This window comes from Dendrobates tinctorius, unplaced genomic scaffold (genome assembly GCF_039654945.1).
Source record: "Dendrobates tinctorius isolate UK_male_01 unplaced genomic scaffold, ASM3965494v1 ptg000074l, whole genome shotgun sequence".
NCBI classification, from domain to species: domain Eukaryota; kingdom Metazoa; phylum Chordata; class Amphibia; order Anura; family Dendrobatidae; genus Dendrobates; species Dendrobates tinctorius.
The window spans coordinates 2,116,235-2,128,020 of record NW_027361742.1 but is presented as its reverse complement, the minus strand read 5'-3'; positions in this window follow the sequence as shown (position 1 = coordinate 2,128,020).

The following is an 11,786-nucleotide window of genomic DNA, read 5'->3' as shown; positions in this document are numbered from 1 at the left end:
ATGGAATTTAAGCAACCATTCTTACCGTGTTACAAATGTCCCCCCAACATCTATTTCACTTGTCAGAACAGAAATTGGTACCAAGGGACGCACTACAACACAAAGATTCCTTCAGAACCCTAAGACGGGCACATACCCCTGTTTACATTGCAATCAGTGCAATAATTTACTTAAGGGCAACACCTTTCATCACCCACACTCTAGTAAAAAGTACATTTCGAGAGACTACTCTACATGTGACTCCCCTTATGTCATTTATTTAATCAAGTGTCAGTGTGGCATTTTGTATATAGGGGAGACGACACAACACATAAAGGCTTAGCACGGTGGCTCAGTGGATAGTACTGCAGCCTTGCAGCGCTGGAGTCCTGGGTTTGAATCCCACCAAGGACAACATCTGCAAGAAGTTTGTATGTTCTCCCTGTGTTTCCTCCGGGTTCTCCAGTTTCCTCCCACATTCCAAAGACGTACTGATAAGGAAATTTAGATTGTGAGCCCCATCAGGGACAGTGATGATAATGCGTGCAAACTGTAAAGCTCTGTGGAATATATTAGCGCTATATATAGAAATAAAGATTATTATTATTAAGGATCGTACCTCCAAACATACGTCCACTATCCAATGTAAGAACATGCTACTACCATTGCACAATTAAAATTCCAGGTAATTGAACACGTTCTAGCTTCTAGACGACGGGGGGACCGCGTTCACTTTCTCAAAAAGAGAGAGAGTTGCTGGATTCACAAATTACAAAACCTATCCCCACAGGGTTTAAATAGAGAATATAATTTGCTGGCATTTATCTGATTAGTCCCTTACTAATATACTGTGTGTCATTGTTAATTAATACATATGGATTGGACTTTCACTTTTATCCCATGTTATAATTATATTAATGATTCTATTAATCATATTTAGCTTAGTCATAGGACCACTGAAATGTCTATTGTTTTATTTATCCAATCTACCATTGCACTAATTTATTTATCTCTTTCTGCAGAGTCGTTTGTACTGAGTGACCTGCAACTTCCTTGCCTGATCTGCCCCCTTGGGCCATCCTACTTCCTCCCTCCTGCTCGACTGACTCAATATGGACCCCTTTCCATAGCAATTATCAAGCGCTCTAATCCTCCTACATGATCGCACATTCCAATACTATGACTAGGTGTGGAACGCAAACATCCTGGTCCAGTGGAACGCCGATAGACGTCACTTCCTATGACGTACTTCCGGATTCAGCAAGGATGTTAGTCCCACCTTTTTTCCATATATAGATTCACTGAGACGCTCTATCTCACTCCAACCAGCAGCGGATACCGCGTTGGGAGTGGGCATACCGCCACTGACCACCACTGGAAAGAATGTTTTACTTAACACCTAAATCCCCTTAGCGCTTGGTATCCTGACAAATCTCCTTATATGTTAGTTAATACAGAACCTCACCAAGCAACAATACCGGCATACACCGGAGCTGCACTAGCGTCTATCTGCAGTGCAAGTGAGAACTGATTTTAGTTTGAAATCATGCATATATTATTCATTGATTTAGCCATTTCTTAGGAAAGTCATCATATTTATTTTAGGCCATTTTTCTATCATCTATTGGTCATCACGTCCCTCCCTTTCTACTTAAACGTACCGTTTCATGGTAGGCATTTTTTAAGCATATATCTATAATAATAAATGCCCTAACCAGCTTCCGGTTGTAACAACTTCCGTCCAGTTGTAACCGGTGACGTCACCACACACACACGCACATGTTAACCCTCAACACACCACACCGCCTCAACACACACTCCTCTCACCTTTCACCTCCACTCATGTCCACTCACTCTTTCACTCCACATACGTTCCTTTCTCTCACTCCGTTTCTCATACTCACACCGTCATCGTCGCTGCCCCGACATCTTCCTCCGCCGCCGCGATCCAGGATCCAGACGTTCTCCAGGCCGCCGACATGTTCTTGCGGGACGCCATCTTGGATGTCGTGAAGTCCCGCGAGATTCAAGATGGCGTCGCCGCAACAATATGTCGCTGGCGTGGACGACATCGGGATCCAAAAAGATGGCGTCGGCGAAATCTCGCGAGATTACGCCGACGCCATTTTGGATCCCGATGTCGCCCATGCCAGCGACATGTTGTTGCGGCGACGCCATCTTGAATATCGCGGGACTTCACGACATCCAAGATGGCGTCCCGCAAGAATATGTCGCTGGCGTGGGCGACATCGGGATCCAAAATGGCGTCGGCGTAATCTCGCGAGATTTCGCCGACGCCATCTTTTTGGATCCCGATGTCGTCCACGCCAGCGACATGTTGTTGCGGCGACGCTATCTTGAATATTGCGGGATTTCACGAAATCCAAGATGGCGTCCCGCAAGAACATGTCGGCGGCCTGGAGAACGTCTGGATCCTGGATCGCGGCGGCGGAGGAAGATGTAGGGGCAGCGATGATGACGGTGTGAGTATGAGAAACGGAGTGAGAGAAAGGAACGTATGTGGAGTGAAAGAGTGAGTGGACATGAGTGGAGGTGAAAGGTGAGAGGAGTGTGTGTTGAGGCGGTGTGGTGTGTTGAGGGTTAACATGGCAAGAGGTGTTAACGACGTCGGCGAAATCTCGCGAGATTTCGCCGACGCCATCTTGCATTCGTGAAATTGCGTCATTTACCTCACGCCGACTTGCTGTGCGGACGCTTGGCATTACCTGTACCACCATAACTACTGCTGCCTTGGTCCTATGCCTGTTTACTGCCAGTGTCTAATTACTGGACCAATTTGCCTGTACCGCCATAACTACTGCTGCCTTGCTCCTCTGCCGGTGTCTAATTACAGGACCAATTTGCCTATACCGCCATAACTACTGCCTTTGTCCTCTGCCGGTGTCTAATTACAGGGCCAATTTGCCTATACTGCCATAACTACTGCTGCCTTTGTCCTCTGCCAGTGTCTAATTACAGGGCCAATTTGCCTCTACCGCCATAACTACTGCTGCTTTGGTCATCTGCCTGTTTACTGCCGGTGTCTAATTACAGGGCCAATTTGCCTATACTGCCATAACTACTGCTGCCTTTGTCCTCTGCCAGTGTCTAATTACAGGGCCAATTTGCCTCTATCGCCATAACTACTGCTGCTTTGGTCATCTGCCTGTTTACTGCCGGTGTCTAATTACAAGGCCAATTTGCCTCTACCGCCATAACTACTGCTGCCTTGCTCCTCTGCCGGTGTCTAATTACAGGGTTAATTTGCCTCTACCGCCATAACTACTGCTGCCTTGCTCCTCTGCCGGTGTCTAATTACAGGGCTAATTTGCCTCTACCGCCATAACTACTGCTACCTTGCTCCTCTGCCGGTGTCTAATTACAGGGCCAATTTGCCTCTACCGCCATAACTACTGCTGCCTTGCTCCTCTGCCGGTGTCTAATTACAGGGCCAATTTGCCTCTACCGCCATAACTACTGCTGCATTGCTCCTCTGCTGGTGTCTAATTACAGGGCCAATTTGCCAATACCGCCATAACTACTGCTGCCTTGCTCCTCTGCCGGTGTCTAATTACAGGGCCAATTTGCCTCTACCGCCATAAGTACTGCTGCCTTGCTCCTCTGACTGTTCACTGCCTGTGTCTAATTACAGGGCCAATTTGCCTCTACCGCCATAACTACTGCTGCCTTGCTCCTCTGCCGGTGTCTAATTACAGGGCCAATTTGCCTCTACCGCCATAACTACTGCTGCCTTGCTCCTCTGCCGGTGTCTAATTACAGGGCCAATTTGCCTCTACCGCCATAACTACTGCTGCCTTGCTCCTCTGCCGGTGTCTAATTACAGGGCCAATTTGCCTCTACCGCCATAACTACTGCTGCCTTGCTCCTCTGCCGGTGTCTAACTACAGGGCCAATTTGCCACTACCACTTCATAACTACTGCTGGGCAATTACAGGGTCAATTAGTATCTGTTTACTCTACAATACTCCAAGACGCCTTCTTCACTGCCAGATAACTGCCAAATAGACTCCTTTACCTGTGCCAACATGAGTCATAACAAGAAGTATGCCAATACCAGTGAAAGGAAAGCAGCTTTAGCACTACGACAAAAACAACGCCGTGCTAATGAGACTCCTGAGGAAAAACACCATCGCCTTGAGAAGATTAAGGCTTATAAACGCCGTCGCCTCACACACGAATCCCCTAACTCTAAATCCATAAGATTGGCTGAAGAAGCCTCTGCACGCCGTCACCGCCGACAACAGACGGCCTCTTCCTCATCATTATTATTAGACTCACAACAGGATGCTTCCACATCAGCATGTGGAACAATTTACTGCTACACTTCATCCCATATGCCGTTCACTGACATAACTAATCAGCAATCTGTTTCTGCCCTATCAATACCACCATTCAATACCGATGCACAGTATGCCAATGCCAGTGAAAGGAAAGCAGCTTTAGCACTACGACAAAAACAACGCCGTGCTAATGAGACTCCTGAGGAAAAACAGCATCGACTTGACAAGATTAAGGCTTATAAACGCCGTCGTCTCACACACGAATCCCCTAACTCTAAATCTATTACATTGGCTGAAGAAGCCTCTACACGCCATCACCGCCAACAACAGACGGCTTCTTCCTCATCATTATTAGTAGACTCACAACAGGATGCTTCCACATCAGCATGTGGAACAAGTTACTACCACACTTCATCCTATATGCCGTTCACTGACATAACTAATCAGCAATCTGTTTCTGCCCTATCAATACCACCATTCAATACCAACGCACAGTTTCTTCACATACAAGCTGCAGTTAGCCCGCAGAAAGTGCAACCAAGACAAATATACGTTGGTCTCAAAACTAGGCGCACCCCATCGGTTGGACATGCACTTCTACTACAACCTCACATTTTCACTAATGATGAAAATAGTATTACCGAACACAGCTGTGGTGACATGACCCATGTATGTGAGCATTGCGAAGCTTTGCATTTTGTAGCAGACATACCTTCTGATAACAACTTTACGCTCTGCTGTCAGAAGGGTAAAGTCCATGTACCCATACTACAATATCCTGATGTCTTTACACGTTTGCTGACAGGGCAAAGTGAATTTAGCAAAAATTTCATGGATAATATTCGAAGTATTAACAGTTCCTTTGCTTTTGCCTCCATGGGTGCAAATATTTCACCACCTCCTGGATATGGCCCATACTGTTTCCGCATACATGGCCAGATCTATCATAGAACTGGAACACTACATCCCTCAGATGACCAGCAACGCGCATTTGCCCAACTTTACATTCTCGATACCACTACCGCAAACGAACAACGCTTACGATGTAAAGAAAATCAAAAATGTCATCCTACATTGATGAACATTATTGCCCTTCAAATCCAAACTATTAATCCTTTTGTGGAAGCTTATCAAATGTTACGTGATGTGGAAGAACAAGAAAAAATTAAATCTCTACAAAACGGAACTGTCATGCCAAACATCACTATGGCTATTAAACAAGATCGTACTCAAGACCCTCGACGCTACAATAATCCCACTGTCAGTGAAGTAGCAGTCGTGTTTCAAAATGACAATGGTGAGCCACCTTTCAATAGAGACATATTAATTCATTTAAAACCTGATCCCCATAACCCTTTAGCTCCAAAAACACAACAAATTAGTATTCTCCATAGCAATTTGGATGCCCTCCTCTATCCAATATTTTTCCCTTATGGAGACCAAGGATGGCATGATGGACTCAAACAACAAGGCAAAAGTTCGGGGAGGATCACTCAACTCCAATACTATTGCTATATGTTATCTGTCAGAAATTACTTTAATCCACTCCTCAATGGTGGTAAGCTAACACAGCAATATTTAGTAGATGCTTATGTCAAAATCGAAGCTAATCGCCTACATTACATCCGCAAACACCAAAAAGATTTAAAAGTGGAGGATTACTGCCTCCTTCAAGAACATCTACTCAAAAAATCAGTTCAAAAGGGCATCCCTATTGGGAAAACCGTCATTTTACCATCTTCTTTTGAAGGCAGTCCAAGAAACATGCAGCAGCGCTACCAGGATGCTATGGCTATTGTTACAAAGTATGGTCGACCAGATCTATTTATCACCATGACATGTAATCCTAAGTGGAATGAGATTACTACACATTTAGAACCGTGGCAGCGTGTTGAACACAGACCAGACTTGGTTGCACGTGTCTTTAAAATTAAACTGGAATCCCTCTTAAAAGACATTAGCAGTGGATTATTTGGAAACGTCACTGCAATGGTCCATGTCATTGAATTTCAGAAGCGTGGTCTCCCACACGCTCATATTTTAATTATTCTTGACAGCCTGTCTAAATTACGGACTGAGGCGGACATAGACAATATAGTCTGGGCTGAAATACCTGATGAAACAATCTACCCTCAGCTCCATAACATTGTTCTTCAACACATGATTCATTGTCCCTGTGGAGAACACAATCCTAATTCTCCCTGTATGGATCTTGGAAAGTGTAGCAAAGGTTTCCCAAAACAAAACCAACCATATACCATCAAAGAAAAGGATGGCTATCCCACTTACCGCAGACCCATTGGCAAAACATATGAACACCATTCTAAGACGATTGACAATTCATGGGTAGTTCCATATAACCCATTTTTACTCACCAAATACAAGTGCCATATTAATGCAGAAATATGTGCTTCCATTCAAAGTGTAAAATATTTATTTAAATACGTTTACAAAGGACATGACAAAGCCAACCTTGAAATTTCCCAAAATAACATCCAACATGATGAAACACACCAATTTACGGATACCAGATATGTTAGTGCACCTGAGGCTGCATGGCGGATATTTGCTTTTCCTATGCATAAACAATCTCATGCCATCATTCGCCTAGCCGTACATCTGCCTAATTCTCAACCACTCTATTTTCATGAGAATGACTCTGCAGACAACATCCATCAAAAGCTCAATTCCAATTCTATACTTATGGCGTATTTCAACCTTAATAAGATCGACCACAATGCACATAACTATTTCTACCGCGAAATTCCAGAACACTACGTTTGGAAACAAGGCACATGGGAACAAAGAAAACGAGGGGGTCTCACAGTTATTGGAAGAATGTATACTGTTAGTGTGAAAGACCAAGAACGCTATTATTTACGTTTGTTGTTACTGCATGTAAAAGCTGCTACCAGTTTTGACAGCATTAAAACCGTCAATGGAGTTATGCATGAAACCTTTAAGGATGCTGCGTTAGCACTTGGATTATAATTCGATGATAGCATCTGGAGACATACTTTAACAGATGCTTGCATTCTTAACATGCCTTCCCAACTTAGAGACATGTTTGCTTATATCTGTATTTTTGGCCCCCCCAGTAATCCACTTGAATTGTGGAATGAATTTAAGGACCATTTTTTACAAGACTATTGTCATACATACCACAGCAACACTGAAGAGTGTATCGATTGTGAAGGATATGCTATGAAAGATGTCCAAGATGTCCTCATAGTCCATGGAAAAACTTTTGCTGACTATAATTTACCACGCCCAGCAAAAAATATTAAACACCTCCTTAAACAATATGATAAGGATTATGAGTTAAAAAAAGCTGCAGAGATGAAAGAAACTCTTAATCAGGAGCAACTTTTTGCCTATGATGTCATTACTGAAGCTTTACAAAATAGCAGTTTAATACCAAAGTGCTTTTTTCTCGATGGACCTGGTGGCAGTGGAAAGACCTACCTATACCATCTACTTACACATCATTTAAGAGGACAAGGAGAAATTGTGTCACCTGCAGCAACTACAGGAATAGCATCTAACTTGATACAAGGAGGCCGAACAATCCACTCTCTATATGGCATACCTATTCCGATCAACGAAACATCTGTTTCCAGGATTAAAAACGATACAAATGCAGGAAAACATTTACAGAGTACAAAACTTTTTATTATTGATGAGTGCACTATGGTCCAAAAACATGCATTGAATGTGATAGATAGACTTCTATGTGACATCATGACAACAAATGTTGCTGAAAAAAATAAAACACCATTTGGAGGTAAAGTTATTGTTCTTGGAGGAGACTTCAGACAATGTCTTCCCGTCATCGCTCATGGAACAAGAATAGACATTGTAGATTCCTGCATTAAATATTCAGAACATTGGCAACATTTTACCAGACTACCGCTAATTGACACATGCGCTCCACTGATCCTGAATACAGCACTTGGTTGCTTAAACTTGGAAATGGTGAGCTGTCTAATGAACATAACCTTGGAGAGGATGTCATTGAAATTCCTCCAGACATGCTTTGCACTGGCGCTATAGTAACCGAGATCTTTGGAGACCATATTTGCATTGATGTTAATGACCAACAAAGCCTCGACACTGCTGCATCACATGCTATACTATGTCCGAAAAATGATGACGTCGATTTTCTGAACTGTAAAGTAATGGATCGCATTAGTGGTGATTATACTGTATATACAAGTGATGATTCTGTCGATGCTGATGAGGCAGAGGAATGTGAAAACTACCCAGTTGAATTTTTAAACTCTCTGACACCATCAGGAATGCCATCACATCTCTTAAAACTTAAAATTGGCACCATTGTGATGCTATTAAGAAGCCTAAACACCAAGAAAGGTCTCTGCAATGGCACTCGCCTCATTGTCATTGCCTTACTCCGCAACATCATACAGGCTAAAGTGATTACTGGCTCAGCTGAAGGAGACATTGTGTTTATTCCACGCATCGATTTGTGTCCTTCAGAAACTGGGTTACCTTTTAAATTAAAACGTCAACAGTTTCCTCTAAAACCTGCTTTTGCTATGACCATTAACAAATCCCAAGGACAGACCCTCAATCGAGTTGGAATTTTTTTGCCCGAACCTGTATTTGCCCATGGACAATTGTATGTTGCATTCTCCCGAGTAAAGCAACGCAGCAACGTTAGGGTCAAAGTGGTGGATACACCACTTCAAGGACAATTGCTACCTAATAGCCCAAAAATCTTCACTAGAAATGTCGTTTACAAAAATGTCTTACTTTAAACTATTTAAGTTGGTCCTGGAATTGATAGATATATAGATATATAAATAATAGTTACATTCTAAATAGATATAGATAATAGACTTCTAAGACTTCTATACATAGCTTGATATATGTTATATATATAAATATTTTAAGCAGATAGATATATCTTACACTAATTATCTCTTTCACATATATGTCATAGACATATTTAAATCCATAAAAATATACATAGGTATAGGTATATATAGATTAAAAAAAAAAAGGCAAAAACAAAAAAAATTTAGGTAAACATACGTAGATTTCAACTACATAGCTAACACATACCTACATAACTTAGGTAATAATAATTAATTTTTTATTTATTAATAGAGTACTATTATTTCAATAGCACTTTACATACATCAGTAATACTGTCCTTCTTGAGGCTCACTATGTAAATATCTTATCCACATAAAAACATAGGTGTGATACATCTATCTACTATAATAAATGCGCTAAGCAGCTTCCGGGTTGTAACAACTTCCGCCCAGTTGTAACTGGTGATGTCACAGCACACCTCTTTCCATGTTAACCCTCAACACACCACTCCTCCTCAACACACACTCCTGTCACCTTTCACTATCTCCACTAACGTCCAGTCGCAGGATTTTAGAATACTCAAGATGGCGTGGCCGCAAGAACATGTCGCCGGCGTGGACAACGTCGGGATTTAGGATGGCGCCGGTGGAAGAAGATGTCGGGGATCGTGGAGCAGCGATGATGACGGTGTGAGTATGAGAGACGGAGTGAGAGAAAGGGTCGTATGTGGAGTGAAAGAGTGAGTGGAGATGGTGAAAGGTGAGAGGAGTGTGTGTTGAGGCGGTGTGGTGTGTTCAGGAGGAGTGTGTGTTGAGGGTTCACATGGCAAGAGATGTGTCACTATCCTCCCGATGCGATAGCATCGGGCCTTAATCTACTATAATAAATGCGCTAAGCAGCTTCCAGGTTGTAACAACTTCCGTCCAGTTGTAACTGGTGACGTCACAGCACACCTCTTGCCATGTTAACCCTCAACACACCACTCCTCAACACACACTCCTCTCACCTTTCACTATCTCCACTAATGTCCACTCGCAGGATTTCAGAATACTCAAGATGGCATGGCCGCAAGAACATGTCGCCGGCGTGGACAATGTCGGGATCCAGGATGGTGCCGGCGGAAGAAGATGTCGGGGATCGTGGAGCAGCGACGATGACGGTGTGAGTATGAGAGACGGAATGAGAGAAAGGGTCGTATGTGGAGTGAAAGAGTGAGTGGACGAGAGTGGAGATGGTGAAAGGTGAGAGGAGTGTGTGTTGAGGCGGTGTGGTGTGTTGAGGAGGTGTGTGTGTATTGAGGGTTAACATGGCAAGAGGTGTGTCACTATCCTCTCGATGCGATAGCATCGGGCCTTAATCTACTATAATAAATGCGCTAAGCAGCTTCCGGGTTCTAACAACTTCCGTCCAGTTGTAACTGGTGACGTCACAGCACACCTCTTGCCATGTTAACTCTCAACACACCACTCCTCAACACACACTCCTCTCACCTTTCACTATCTCCACTAATGTCCACTTGCAGGATTTCAGAATACTCAAGATGGCATGGCCGCAAGAACATGTCGCCGGCGTGGACAATGTCGGGATCCAGGATGGCGCCGGCGGAAGAAGATGTCGGGGATCGTGGAGCAGCGACGATGACGGTGTGAGTATGAGAGACGGAGTGAGAGAAAGGGTCGTATGTGGAGTGAAAGAGTGAGTGGACGTGAGTGGAGATGGTGAAAGGTGAGAGGAGTGTGTGTTGAGGCGGTGTGGTGTGTTGAGGAGGACTGTGTGTTGAGGGTTCACATGGCAAGAGGTGTGTCACTATCCTCTCGATGCGATAGCATCGGGCCTTAATCTACTATAATAAATGCGCTAAGCAGCTTCCGGGTTGTAACAACTTCCGTCCAGTTGTAACCGGTGACGTCACAGCACACCTCTTGCCATGTTAACCCTCAACACACCACTCCTCAACACACACTCCTCTCACCTTTCACTATCTCCACTAATGTCCACTCGCAGGATTTCAGAATACTCAAGATGGCATGGCCGCAAGAACATGTCGCCGGCGTGGACAATGTCAGGATCCAGGATGGCGCCGGCGGAAGAAGATGTCGGGGATCGTGGAGCAGCGACGATGACGGTGTGAGTATGAGAGACGGAGTGAGAGAAAGGGTCGTATGTGGAGTGAAAGAGTGAGTGGACGTGAGTGGAGATGGTGAAAGGTGAGAGGAGTGTGTGTTGAGGCAGTGTGGTGTGTTGAGGAGGTGTGTGTGTATTGAGGGTTAACATGGTAAGAGGTGTGTCACTATCCTCTCGATGCGATAGCATCGGGCCTTAATCTACTATAATAAATGCGCTAAGCAGCTTCCGGGTTGTAACAACTTCCTTCCAGTTGTAACTGGTGACGTCACAGCACACCTCTTGCCATGTTAACCCTCAACACACCACTCCTCAACACACACTCCTCTCACCTTTCACTATCTCCACTAATGTCCACTCGCAGGATTTCAGAATACTCAAGATGGCATGGCCGCAAGAACATGTCGCCGGCGTGGACAACGTCGGGATCCAGGATGGCGCCGGCGGAAGAAGATGTCGGGGATCATGGAGCAGCGACGATGACAGTGTGAGTATGAGAGACGGAGTGAGAGAAAGGGTCGTATGTGGAGTGAAAGAGTGAGT